This window comes from Rhinolophus ferrumequinum, chromosome 7 (genome assembly GCF_004115265.2).
Source record: "Rhinolophus ferrumequinum isolate MPI-CBG mRhiFer1 chromosome 7, mRhiFer1_v1.p, whole genome shotgun sequence".
NCBI classification, from domain to species: Eukaryota; Metazoa; Chordata; class Mammalia; order Chiroptera; family Rhinolophidae; genus Rhinolophus; species Rhinolophus ferrumequinum.
In genome coordinates this window covers 83,126,910-83,138,565 of record NC_046290.1, presented here as the reverse complement: position 1 = coordinate 83,138,565, position 11,656 = coordinate 83,126,910, and the positions used below count along the sequence as shown (strand labels likewise).

Sequence of the window (11,656 nt, the reverse complement as noted above, 5' to 3'; positions counted from 1 at the left end):
AGAGAGGATTTTCTGACATCATGTACCAAGGCTACCCATGCTGAAAATGATACAACATGCCATTATTTAATCATGGTTTCCCTTGTTATTAATAAAGACCATTCTTTAACCCCAATCATTTAGTATATATACACTTTTAACTTTCCAAAAGATAGTTAGATGTGTGTGTGTGTGTGTGTGCATGTGTCTGCGTGGGTGTCCGAGTACATGCACAGGGAGGGGTAATTTAAAGGTTAAGACCTGTGAGATAGCATTGTATATCAATTTCTTTTTATACATGGTTATGATAATTTAAATCCCATTATATGGGGTCTTAATTTTTATGGAGGATCCAACAATCCAGTTGACCATCCTTCGCACACTGCCTCTGCAATGAGATCTTCCCTAAGATTAAACTGAACATACAGAAGAACAAACCCTGCAGCGCGGTAGCCACGTGCTGAGGCCCTCCCCCCAGCCATGGCTAAGGCAGGAACAGCTGTTGCTCTGCTCTGTCTTCTTCATCCCAAGTCCATCTTCTTCCTTAAATTGTTTGTTCTCCTCCAGTAGCCTCTGAACTTCACCTTGCAGCTTCTTACATTGTTTCATAACCTTAATTTTAGTGTCATCCAAAGAAGAACTCAAGAGATTTAGACACCATTGGTGTTTCTGTCTCCGACGCAGTTGTGGATATACTTTTATTTATTTCTACATCATGTGGTTCATCATTTCTGCTGACAATTCAAACACACATCTAAGTTTTGAATCCATAAGGTTTTCCAGTTTTGCCTCCTTTCATATTGTTTCAGCATCAGAAGTGTCTATTGGAGCAAACATAGACTGAACCATAAACTTGTGTTTACTTTTCTTACTGGGATAATGAAAGGGCTGTAATATCACAGATATGTTCATTGCTGCCCCTGCATCACTGTTCCCACGGTTTGGCCTCACACAGTAGCCACATTGCGCCCCGGTCTTCACTTGAAAACGCACATTTGGGTCTGTTGTGTTGCCAAGCTTTAGGCTGGTGGCGACAATGTCGGTGAATGGACCTCAGAATTTGATCTGGTGCTGCAGCTTGAGACTCAAGACCTGCTCTGCTTTTGCCCTGTTTCTCAGCAGCTGGGCACCTCTGGCAGAGAGATCCCTGAGAGGTCACCCACTGGGGGAGGCAATAATGCTGTGCCCCCTTTAAATTCAGAAAAGGGGGTAGGGAGCTGCCAGCAGTCACTGAGGGGTGCAGGCAGGGGATCTGCCTACAAGGTGCAGGGGCTAAGGGTGAGGGGTTTCTCTACTTTTTCATCAGTTCATTTTTAAAATATGCATCTTTGATATTATGTTGAATTTGGATAGACTGTCTCATCCTTTCACAAAAGAGCCAATCACTACTTCTAGTATGCATTTTATATTTTCTAAACTATTCACTTAGAGCTATATCTTTATGTACTCAGTGACTTTTAAAAAGCAATGTTACTGGACAGTTAGGAACAACTTGGACTGTGCTATTAAGAGAACCAAGTTTTAAATATAAAAATAATTGGTATTGAACTTCGACAATTTCTTTTAACTTTTCTGAGCCTCCATCTCCTCATCTGCAAAATTAGAGTAACAATGAGACCTGCCTCATAGGTAACCAGAATTAAAGAACATGATGAGGTCAATATATAAATATTAGTTACTTCTCCTAATTCTCAGTCATGTTTTTGTGGCTTTCCTGTAAGCGCAGCAGCATCTCAAGCAAGAGAACTTTCTCAGCACTGACATCATAGCCTGTGTGCCCTGGTTCCCAGTTTTCTCTAAACTGAAAAATACTTTCTTCTCTCTTTCTTATACCCTGGTATAAGGCTCAGTTGTGGTGAAACATCATGATCAGACTAACAAATCTAATTATTTTAAACCATCCATTATCCTTTTCTTTAAAGAATAATTTTCCCTAAACCTTTGTTGTTCTTGCCATTGTTGGAAGGCAGGATAGGTGTGGTCAATATATGAAAAGGAATGAAATTAATAAAAACTTTAAGACAATCAACTATGCCAGTTTTAGTAATCATACCTTTCCTAATGTATTTTCAGCCTCTTGCGTCCAAAGTATTGCATTTCTCAGTCTTTTAGATGACAGCCCAAGAGATCTAAATTTACATACTGTTCATGTTATTATCAGTCAGTGACGTTTTTCACAGGAAACTGAAACCTACTTCTGTCTTCACTGTTTTTCTGTCCGTTTAATGGAAGACACCCAATTTTCAATCCTGGTTTTCTGGAAGGGATAAAAAGAGCATAGAATCATTAAAGAACTTGCTGAAATGACCTAAGTCAGAAGGAGGGTGAGAATAGCATCCAACTACTCACAGCTTTCTGATCTGACTGCCTGTTTTTCAGAGAAAGGTTTCTGTTTGGCTAAACTGAAGTAAAATGACGCTTAAGGGAGTCTCTGGTTGTGATTTCTCCTAAATGTTTTCATATGCATCTGGCATATTTGGAAACTTTTTAGAATTTCTTCCCTATGAGTGCTATTACTTAGTGAAGTGAAAATCTTTACAACTTGATCTCCTTGGTGATTTATTTACCCCTGAGACACATAGTTGATGAGGCTGCATGTGGCAAAGCCTGTGTTCCACTTATAAAAAGAGAATTTATATAGTTGGGATACATAACTCTTTCTGAGTATTTAAATCTCCTGCTTCTATGTGGGAAACCTCATAAAAGACATGTAGAAGTTGAATGCATTGGGCCCAACGGTGCTCTGTTGCTCTGTCATGCATAATAATGTAATATAATTTATCTTGGTTGTCCCTTACAACAGAAGCAATATATTTAAGAGACTCCTGGGTATACAGAAAGAAATGAAATTTATGTTTGTGTGCATTTGGAAATATTGAAAATTAAAAGCTAAATTGAGAAAAACAGAACTTGAGAATATCTTTTAAAGGTAAATGTCATCAATTTTTTCAGATAAACTATATAAAAGGCATACTTTTATTATTTTAACAGTATAGTACCGGGGGAAAACTATGTGAACTTAGAGGGCTACATCCACAAATTAAAAACACAGAAATTACTTTTTAAGAATGTACTTTGGGCAAACCCCTTTCCGAGGGCTCTCTTTAGAACATAGAGATGACTCTGGTATATTTATGACCATCAAGGATTTCCTACTATAGTAGGAGCCATGAGATAAGAAGGTAAGAAGTATAACACAAGACATAAGGTGATAGGGGTTTTGTTCAAAATTTAAGTATGAAGGGGGTTGAAAAAGACAGGATTTAAATTTGGTAGGGCCATTTTTATTTAAATTTTACTAGTTTTCTTAAGTTTGACACAATTTTGATTCACAAATAGCCAGACTTAATTTTTGAGAGTCAGAGTAACAAGGGAATACAATCAGTGTTATTAAGTGCTAAGTCCCAGGCATATTAGCAGCCATGATCATAATTATTATGCTCCTTGATTCTTGTAACAACCCTTTCAAGAAATTATCACTAGCTGCATTTTACAGATGAGGAAACAGAGTCACAGTAATCAAGAACACAGTTTTTTTGTGGTGGAGCATGGATTCTTACATTTGAAATCTTTTCCATTGTCTTGTCTCCTTACCATGAATTTCCATTTAAGAAAAAAAGAAAAATTTTATTTTTTTTCAAAAATTAAGTGACAGTTTCTGTGAAAAGAACCAACATTTAAGTAAAGAGGCTGTCACAGTTAATTATAAGGAAATGAAAATTTTATTGTGTTCATAAAAACATTTATGAACACGATAAGGCCAAAAGAAACAATAGAGAATATTTGGCACATACTCGTATGTGGAAGACAAATTCTTAATCTTTTATTTTTTCATATGATATTCTTCATGGGGACAAGAATTGTAGTCTATTTTGTTCACTAGTGTAACTAAATGCCTAGACTGACACAAGATAGCATTTTCTTGAAAGAAATAGCAAAACAGGAGTTTGCAAATGCAGGTGAGTAGTATGTGGGCCATGACTTTCTTGTAACTTGTAAAATATATCAATGTTCTAAATATTTCTGAAAATTGTGTTTAATATTTATGTAAAGTAGAACTGAAACTTACATGCCTACTTAAAATGATTACATTTTGGGGACCGTAATTGGACACACTTGAATTAATGGAACTTAAGAGGAAAAAAAAAAACGAGCAAGCAAAATAATCTATACTCCAAAAATCAAATATTATAGATACCAGATTAAACCTAACCTGGAAATTAGATGTATCTGAGTATAGTCAAGAAAATGTGTGGGGTTGTTCAGCCAGAAATCTGTGTGCATAAGTATCTAATGAGATTCTTGGAAAGAAATCCTGAAAGAAGAGGGAACCGGATGTGACAAGCATAACACACTCCTAAAGCCTCAAGGACGGAGAAGAATGCTAAGAAATGCAATCGATATAATATCCATGCAATCAATATAATATCCCTTCCGTCATGGACTTCCCTGTGAGTCCTATTGAGAAGAACAACTCATAAATATGGGAAAATGTTAACTCAACACTCTGTTATATGTAAGAGTACATGCGGCATAAAATAACTTTATGCAAAAAGAAGAAAATAAGAAGTACCAGTTCATCACAAACATCATCTTGAGAACATCAATGCATTTTTAAGAGTCCTGGTTAAGACCACAGTACCTGCGTAAAATAGTACCCGCATCCAGCAGTTGAACCGCCTTGAGGGTGCAGTGAAACACAGCCTAGGTGGAAAAGTAAACTCAATGGCAGAAGTTGTGTAAAAAAAGTCAAAAGATGGCTGATCAGATTTATACATGAGCACATATGAGATAACCCTGACATCTCCAAAAGTATTTATGCTGCGAAGTACCAATAAAGGAGATATGACGAGCCATGAAATGTGCCCTCATTTGTAAGTGTTAGCTAATTAGGCATGGGGAAATTAGGAAACCAGAGTAAATAATACAAAGGAAGAAAAATCCATTTTATATATATTTTCTACTGTGAATAATCACATAACTTAAAATTAAGTGTTAAATATTAGTGTGTAGCTATTTTTCCTTTGCAGTAGGAATTTTAGGATTATGATGGTTCTTACATTTAAAAATTTTTTTTTTCAGAGAGCAATTTCAGAGGAGAGGCATAAAAGCATGTCCCTTGCTGCTCTCCTTTTTAGTGAACAGACTCCTTTGGAAACAGAGACAGAGTAAAAATATTGGTTTTGTCCAGTTCCTAAGAAGAGATGTTCTTCTACTGATCTGTGTATCTGGCGATGTGTACGTTTAAAACTTAGTATTGTGAAAATGGCCAGAAAATTTCACACTCTCCATCTCTGGTTATATTTTGTGCCTAATCTTCCCCTCAGCTTGATGAAACTTTAGACAGGCTTCTTCCTGACTACAGAGCCCTGACCTCTTTTTTTCTTAGAACATTTACTTTAGAAAGCATTTAATTGTAAATCCTTTCACTGCCTCTTTAGATGTAAATCTTTTTAAAGGCTTCCTTTGTAAGTTTTACAACCTGCCAATGTCTTTCTCAAGGACCTGGGAGTCATCCCTTTGAAATGCAATCATCACGGAAGATAGAACCCCTCTCTCCCAGTTTCTGTGGGAAGACAGGAGCCTAACTTTGTCAGAATGACTTGGCTCCAAGTTGTAAAACTACCTCCTATGATGAAAATAAGATAATGTTTATTTTTCCTCTAGTAAAGCCAGTTATCAAAAAGAATGCCCTATGATCTTCCCAACCTAGCTCTTAAAAGATCTGCAGCCCTATGTTTCAAGTCAAGTTTAGCTCAGTTTGAATTCTGGCCGCTTCACCCTATTGCAATAACCTTGAATAATGTCTTCCTTACTTGTTTATCTTTCTCAACTTCATGTTAGCAGTTTTTGTTTTGACATTTGCTGAAATATCAACTCTCCCTCATTTCCATACATATTTAAATTAGTATTCTGAATAATTCGAAATAATTAGGATCAAATTCCACCTATGGGTTTTGAAAGTTTTTGTTCCATTTGTCCAATTTCCTAGCTCTCGGCCCTTTACAGCACTTTTTATTTTTTTAAAATCCTAGTAGGTAAGCATAAGAAAAGAGAATAAACGCTGCAAATATTACAAGATTTTCATTTCTTAGAAAAAGATGTTTATTATGTGGGGAGGTGTAAAGAAAATGGATAAAAGATGTTTTTAAAAATAATCTATAAACATATTTGTGCATGCTATCTTTCTGTCCCAGCTGCCAAGTTAAATTAAGAACTGCCTAGTTTTGTAAATGCTCAAGGGAAGCACATTAAAAATGAATACACATATCCAAAGATAAACTAAATGTTGACATAACCCAAATTATTCAAACATATTATTTCCAAAGGAGTATGGAATAATTGATAAATTCAGTGACTTTAAGTCAGTATATCTAAAATCTGTTCCATGAAACACTAATCCTCCCAAATGCTGTAAGAAAGTATACTTCTCTTGTCAAATAATTATGAAAAACAATGCATAATGTCATCGACATGAAGATTCAAAGTGCACATTAGTTTATAAAATCTGAGCATTTTTCAGTAAACCATGAGAATATGTTTAACTCAATAATCCCCAAATTTGTTTTCCTAAGGACTTTTTCTAACTGGTTTATGATTCTGTTTTTCTGAGCTCATTTACTACAGAGTGTGCGTGCGCGCGCGCGCACACACACACACACACACACATTATATTGGGTAAAACCTACATTCAGTTTTTAGGCTTTTATTGTTGTTGATGATGTTTTTAAAATTATATCTGTCGTATGACATTCAGGCCAGGTACAAACATATGATTGACATTCTTTCTCCACAAAGCCTGAATTTCATGCTGGAGAGCTCAAATATGCATGAGTACATCAAGATCCTTGTACGAAGAACATTGAAAACCACTAAAATTCCTTTGATCTTTAGTACTGCATGAATTTTCTTTTTAAAGTAGAATTCAGCACTTTTTTGTTTGTTTTAAAGATTAAAGACTTTTATAAGATCCCCATTTCCCCTAAAGCAAAACCCAGTTACTATATAATGGTGTTGTCACACAGCAGCCTAGCCGACTGTCCCCTCGTGCCTTTTCATAAGGAAAGAAGAGTCTGTGAGACTGTGCCGTTCTGGGACTTTGTTTCATCCTTGTGCTTGCACCTCAGGTGTCTCTGCCTGGTCCCCAAAAGATGGTTTGCCAGCGAATGACGGGTAAGATTTCTGTGTGAGAAACAACCCAAACCAGGTGGAACTGTGTGGGGATCACCAGGAGAATTCACAGGGTCGATAGAGGAGGGGACAGCCGCCACCTTCCCCTAGCTAAGGAGAGCTTCTGCCTATGTGGCTAAACTCCTTCCCATAACCAGCTAGGGAAATGAGTCAATGAGACGATAACATCAGCTCTCCTTCTTTACCCTATAATTAAGTTGCTATACAGAAAACCTGTCCCTAAGGAGGCACATACCATTATTGTTAAGACATCATGGGACTTTCTGTTCCAGCTGTTTGCAGGCAAGGGTGATTGGTTTGAATCAATTTTCTTGTATGATGTATGAGACTCACAGACCGTGGAAAAAACAATGTTACTTCCTTGTATGATCAATAAAAGCCACCAGTCGGCCCGATTCGGGGCTCCAGTCCTTCAAAGACTGTGAGACCCTTGGCCCTCTGTGACGTAACTGCATTAAGTCTCTGTTTCTTTCTTTCTTAAACTTAACCTAACAATGCCCCTTCTTGGTCCCTCACTGCCTGTGTTGCCCTGGACGCGACAACATAGTACTCAAATCTTTTCATTCCCCACCCACCCGAACATTTTCAGTCACCCAATCTGTTTATGCTTCTCGAGAGTAATCTCCAATTTTTTTTGTTTCCTTTTTTACTGTTGCAAACTTTTTCTTCCTTTACCTAAGATCTCCTTCCAATTTCCCCCCCTGGAACATTCCGATTTGTCCTTTAAGGCCCAGTGCAAACATTATGATAGTGTCTATGGTGAAAATGTGCTAACCAACCACCCCAACCTCCTTGTAATGGAAAAGCCTCCTCCCCAGAGACTGGCAAGCTAAAAGCCACATTTTCTAAAACCCCACTGCAGCCAGCAAGGTGGCTAGAAGGGAGCTGGGATCTATCTATCAGATGGACTCCAAATTTGGATGTCAGAAGGGAGACAAAGATTTAACTACCTTTTTTGGTTTTCACTGGCAAATAAGATCTGGGTGGAATTCTTTTTCCTGGGATAATATTAGAAGCAGTTGCAATGTATACTCATTAGCTTCATGGCTGTCACAGGTATGGGATACTACATTTGCTGGTGTGGATGGTTCTGATTGCTATAATAGTCAATTCCTGCTTCTTGCCTGCAGAGTGCTGAACTGTTTTGAGTTCCAGCAGCTACTGGTGAAACTTTCCAGTTAGGCAGATTCCTGATCATGGAAGGAGATGCAGTCGTCCAGTGGCTCAGACCTGGAGTATGGCTTTGGGGGCCATTTCTAAAAGCCCAACTTGTTTCTTCACCTCTCCTAAAGATTTAGCACATGACTTAAGTATACAGTATCAAGACTCTTTCTGTGTAAACTAGCCAGACTGTATTTTGTTCTCTATAACTGAATCCTGACCTTTAAAAATCTCATATCCTTTGTGAATTCTAATTTCCTGGACATTTAACTGTTTTCTTCTGGAAACTTGCATACATTAATAACACTTATTAAATTGCATTTTTATGCCCATTCCCTACAGTGAAATAAATCATATTGCCTTTTATGACTGCCACCTCTTCCTCTGTGTTCTCCAAAAGGCAAAAACTTCTCTTGTGCCCTGTCTTTTCTCTGAAAGTCCAGTCATCCTTTCAAGTTCAATTGATTGTCTTGTCTTGTGACTCTCAGTTCACTGATTGACTTTATGAAATTATGTATTTAAATTATCTGTCTTTTTCTTGTTAGGGGGGGAGGGACCCTCTCTTGTCAGCTTCCACATTCTAAGTAGAATCTACTCTTGCTTTTATGATTAGAAAGTTATTTTCCAACATTGATCAGATAAATATTACCAATATGTTCTTTATATTCCTTTTGTAAGTTGTTATAATCATATGTACAACTTACCTGGGATTTAATGTATGAGAGAAAAACATAAATTTTTATTAAAGGTTCCTTACTGATTTTAGATGCCAACTTTATCATGCACCACAAATGACATCACTCTGGACTTTTCTTCTGCTCCAGCAAACACCCATTTTTCACATATTACCACCTTGTTGTTCATATTGTAATTTGATAGTGTTTTTAATATGTGAGAGTACATGTCCTTCCATCTTATTCTTCTTTTAAAAAAAGTTCCATGTGTTCCAATAAGTTACATGTGTTCTCTTTTATCTTTTTTTATTTTTTTTACTATTTTCAGATGGAATATTGAATTCACTGAATTTTAAACAATTATCTCATTGGAGTTATATAAAATTTATAGATTAATTTAAGAAAGTATTCATTTCTTTGACAATGAAGCCTACCTATCCAGGAACAAAGGAATACTCAATTATTCAGGTTTTCTTTGGTTTTGAAATAAAATATTATATTTTCATTTATATAATTCTTGAACATTTCTTCTGATTTTTATTGCTTTGTAGTTGATATTTTGAAGGATTTTAAAAAGCATTCATGCTTAATTGGTAAATACATATATGAGTAATTTTTGTTTGTTGATTTTTAACTACCACATTAATGAATACATGTATGTTAATATTTTACAAAAAACTATTTTTACAATCAGAAATATGTAAATTTTATTCAAGGCCTTTATGAAATCTCTTAGTATAATATCCCTTGACTAATTGTTTATATTATTTTAATTTCAATTTTCATTTTCTCTTTTTATTAACTGGATTCTTGAGTAGTTTATCTGTTTCATTGATCTTTTTATAAAGAGCTTATAGATTGATTTTTGAATTATATTACTTTATGTTTTCTAACAAATTAAATTCATCCTTTGCTTGTCTTATTCCTCTACTTTAAATCAGGTTTTCGCATTATTTTTAATATCTTGTTATGATGTTTTGATTGGCTTTTCTTAACCTTTGCTATACAGTAGAATCACCCTTGGTATTTATAAAAAAAACAATAATAAGAAGAACTACAGATGTTAAGATCCATTCACAGAGTTTCTAATTTAACCAGCCTCAAGTGGGATTCTTCATATGAATCTAATATGTACCTACAGCTGAGATAATTCAGCTTCAATATTTCATTTGAATAATCTAATTTTTTTTAAGTTATGAACATTATATGAATTATTAATATGATGTTCTATAGATTTTCTTAGATATTGTTTCTCTATCATCAGTTTACACGTTCTATAATTTTTGTTTCTACCTATAAATATTTCTTTAATTTGTGAGTTTTATTTTCCGTTGTAGTTGTATAACTTTTTGTTATTATTTAAAATTAAACTATAGTGTTATAATATTATGATAAAATGCGGCTTATATAGTTTTATTATTTATAAAATATGGAAGTTGTAATTTGATTGAATATACTTATTTTATTTATAAATAGTAGCTTAGATTTTGAAAAGAATAAAGATTGTCTCCCTTTTGGTTATAAAATGTAATGTCCAACTATTAACTACCCTTAATAATAATGATGGTAATGACATAAAATATAAGCATACATAGCCATATAAAATATACATTATTTTGCAAACTTGATATTGAAGAGAGAGAAACGATTACAATTTCACAGTAAATTTCTGTTTTTAATAACCTTTTGAACGTCTGTTGATTCTTAGCTATTGTATATGATGTGCATTTTGATGAATAAATGTTATACTGAATTTTACATTGTTTTCATTATTACACATTATTATACACATGTATAATAATGAAAACAATGTAAAATTCAGTATAACATTTATTTGGTTTAATATAACGATTTTTTTTATTTCTAGTTAAAGTTTCTGTTAGAACTGTAATACCTCTTGCTTTTATATGTTTATCTTGTGTATCTCTTTTCATGTTTTACTTTTAAACTACACCATTACATTTCTATGTGATTCTTAAAAAAATCAATTAGCTTTGTTTTTAAACAAGATTTGAAAAACTTAACTTCAATTTCTAATGTTAATATGTAATTATTGTCACATGTGCTAAATATGGTCTTTCTTTGGTTATCTTTAGACTTTATGGTTTTTAAAACTTTTTTTTGTGCTCATTTTTAATGTGAAGTACATCTTCCCTATTATCTACTTTGGAACACAACATTTGGCACAACTAAGTTTTATTAACCTTTTCACTGCATTAATTGATTTCAAGATTGTTCTCCAAAATGTGTCAAAAATCCACAGAAAATAAGTATAGTATTTATATTTTTAAGTAAATACAGTTAAGATGCTACATTTTATTAAAAAAAAATGATTAAAGTATTAAAATTTCCTATAGTTATTCATTCTAGATAAACACAAAAATACAGAAAAATGTACATCTGCTTTCTGAAACTTCCTTTCTGGAACACTGAGCTCATGGGGTAAAGTCAAATGCCACAGTCAGCAGCATGGAAATATCATTCAACTAGAGATGAACATCGTAGCAAAAATGTTAATTTATATCACAATACTTAAACCTATATTTCTCTAGTTTGAATCTGAAGGAAAATAAACCATCTCTCTCTATGTGCACAACCTATGACCAGCCAATTATATAAGAAAGAAATGAGCATGTTATTATTCACCTCTT

The 11,656-nt window shown here is 34.5% G+C and overlaps 1 pseudogene; it reads right to left on the bottom strand.

Annotated features, from left to right (window-relative positions):
* Nucleotides 1-313: 313 nt before the first annotated feature.
* On the bottom strand, nt 314-7,913 carry LOC117024633 (vesicle-associated membrane protein-associated protein B/C-like; annotated as a pseudogene).
* Between the last annotated feature and the right edge of the window lie 3,743 nt (nt 7,914-11,656).